This window comes from Maylandia zebra, linkage group LG16 (genome assembly GCF_041146795.1).
Source record: "Maylandia zebra isolate NMK-2024a linkage group LG16, Mzebra_GT3a, whole genome shotgun sequence".
NCBI lineage: Eukaryota > Metazoa > Chordata > Actinopteri > Cichliformes > Cichlidae > Maylandia > Maylandia zebra.
The window spans coordinates 1,350,267-1,353,412 of NC_135182.1; the positions used below are offsets into that span (position 1 = coordinate 1,350,267).

The following is a 3,146-nucleotide window of genomic DNA, read 5'->3' on the forward strand; positions in this document are numbered from 1 at the left end:
TACAATAAGTGCACACTATTAGGCATTAGTTAATGGTTACTTAATTATCTCTACAGCGTCTACAAAGTATTTCTCATAATCAGTTAATCGTTTACAAGCACTGCTTTAAACTCTTTATTCACGATGAATAAGCTGATGTATAACACTTTTTATTAATTATGTTTTCATGTTCTAAAACTCATTGAAGAATCATTTATAAACACTACTCTGCATCAGTTACAAACCAGTCATTTCAGGATGTTCAATGGTATACAAAATCATTGGTAAAAGGTAAGTAGATGGTTAACACACCCTACATAATACTATGAACTCTACATGTACCACACAAACTAGTTTCATACCAGATGTTTTATAAACACTGAATATCAGGGTTACATCAGTCAGCTGCTATATCTTAACAGATGTCTTACAATACATTTGTAACTGTCACTTAAGGACTGCCAAAGCTGTAACTCACTATCGACCAACTTCTTTTTCGATAGATTATCTATAAATACTCATAAATACCTTAATAAACTTATTTAGGAAGTTACAAACCATTTGCTACTTGTTAGTAAAGTATCTTGAGTGAGCTCATCTAAAGTGGGGACCATATATACCTTACAACCTATTTATAGATGTGAAAGTTTCTAAAATGCAGTGTAACAAAAACAAATGACAACACACAGGGTAGATCCAGAACGCACTGTATTTTTAAGATGCCAATCACAAAAACATCAGAACAATGCTTACAGACTGGACACACAACTGTTGATACAAAAATAAAAACAGTGTCATAAACTATCAGCCAATATTTGAAGTAATACAGAACACGGCTGGATGCAAACCTGTAGCTCTTTACATGAAGTGTTCAAATAACATTTTCAAAAAGGTGCAAAAAATAGCAGTAGCAACATTAACTTTATCTGTATTTTTTGGAAATGTCATATATCAAAATGTACCATTTTTGTGCTTTTTTGCGAGCCACTCGTTCCACTCAATAACTGTGAGGTGTTCTGACAGTAGTCTATCTGTTACCCCCGAGTCTCCAGATTTGCTCCTGTAAGACCTCCAGGCTCTCTCCAGATGTTGGGTATGGGCACCTGTACGAGGGTCAACATACCACTTGCTGTGGTTAACAGTATGGTGTTCATAGCCTAAATTTGGGAATACACGATAGGCCCGCCATTCATCACTTATCACTGAGGAACAAATCCGGACATGAAGGGTAATCACAGGAACAAGATGTCTTCGAGGTCTTTTCTCCAAAAGTCGCAAGATAGGTCTTGCTTTCTCTCGATGTTTCATGCCCAGCATTCCAAAGACCCACTTTCTTCTTTTCCATCCCCCAGCCATTCTTCCTCTCCCCTACTGATGCCGAAACAAAAAAATGAACACAAATGACTAAAAGATACTATGAAAGCTTGATAAATATATAGATGTAATATAAAATTACAGTCACAAAAACTTACCTTTCGTTTGTGACGAAAGCGACTCTCATCAATCACAACAAACTCCCTTCGGCCACCAATCTGCTGACCTGTATGACGTCTCAATCTTTGAACTGCAGCCACACATACCCTCCTTATTTTTCTGGGCATTTTACTAAGTCTTGTTGTGCTGCCTGCAATGGTGTCATCTATCATGTCGATTTGACGTAATCGCAGACCCTGAGAAAATCTTCAGAGAAAAAAAAACATCCTTACGAAGAGTAATTTAAATCTATTTCGTTATTTTTTTTTCCTGTACACTGTAAAACCCAACAGTGCATCTTACTAAAAGAAGTAAGTTGTTGTTCTTACTTACTCTTTCTCTCACCCTCTCTCTCACACTTTTTTCCCCGCTTCACTCAGCATGCCAGCCTTGTGCTGGGCAGAGGGGGGAGGGGCGATTGTTACACTCAGTAGCACAGGAACAGAGCGGGAGGGAGAGAGAGAGCCAGGGACAACAATGTCACATTAGGAAGGTATAATAATCATCCACAACTATTTTCAGTTGCAGATGATAAAGGATTCAGAAAGTTTATTCATGCGGGCCCATATGACAGAGAATGTGCAACTAATTTTTGTTTTCATATTTTAATTTATATTTAATTGTGTTGTGGTTTGCAGAGTTTTGTGTTGTTTCACTTTAAATATGTGAAAGGAAAAAGCTGAAAATTTAAATAGTTAAAAATTGAAATGTGAATAGTTGGTTTTTGTATTATATGATTTATTTGCTTAGGCTGCTGCCCCCGCGACCCGGCCTCGGATAAAGCGGATGAAGATGGATGGATGGATGATTTATTTATTACATTTTATGTGGAGTGAATGAATAAAAGTATATTTACGGTGGCCCCTACAGACAAAGCACATACAAACTTCAAATCACGTACAAACTCTGGAGCATGTATAAACTCCAAAACACGTAAAAACACGTACAAACTCCAAAACACGTACAAACTCCAAAACACGTAAAAACTCAGAAGCACGTAAAAACTCAAAACATGTACAAAAGACAGCAGAAGTGCTCCAGGATGCTGGGCGCAGTGTTGAGCTTTCGTTATCTTGTGGTTACACAAGCCAGCAAGTACCAACGACCAGATTTGGTGTGTGGTAGTAACAGCTACATGAACTTTTTTTTTAAATTATTTGAATATATATGAGTGCCTGTGTATAAATACACAAACAACACACACATGCTTTCAATTGTGTAATTTAAGTGATCTAGTAGCTCTGCTTTGGAAGTTCAGTTCATGCTAGAAATGTGTTTTGGAGTTTGTACGTGTTTTGTCTCTAGGGGCCACCATATGTATTTATATATAAACATATATAAATAAAACCACTTTTTTTTACGTTAGTAATTCCTTTTGTGCATAATTTTATATTATTGTTAATAATAAATTAATTAAAGCAACAAAACAACCTGAAGAGTCGGTTCGGAGCCGAAAGAGCCGGCTCTTTTTAGTGAGCCGAATCTCTAAAATGAGCCGGAAATCCCATCACTATTATTGAGTGGAAAAAAGTTAGCTTGTTTATATTATGCTAACATAGCTGTGTCGCTAGCAGTCCCGTAGCACATCTTTATATACCAGCTAGCCAAACTTCAATAACCCTACAAACGTCACTGCTGTTTAGTTTTCTGTCTTCATTTATGTTGGAAGTGATAAGAAAGCTGTACGTTTTAAT

At 36.7% G+C, this 3,146-nt stretch overlaps 1 long non-coding RNA gene across 1 annotated transcript; it reads right to left on the bottom strand.

Moving 5' to 3' along the window:
- Positions 1–591: 591 nt before the first annotated feature.
- Positions 592–2,387, bottom strand: LOC143413025 (uncharacterized). The gene is made up of 3 exons (XR_013093578.1): positions 1,786–2,387; positions 1,452–1,659; positions 592–1,350 (listed from the first exon to the last, which is right to left on the bottom strand). It is a non-coding gene; the product is annotated as an uncharacterized LOC143413025 (long non-coding RNA).
- Positions 2,388–3,146: the final 759 nt, after the last annotated feature.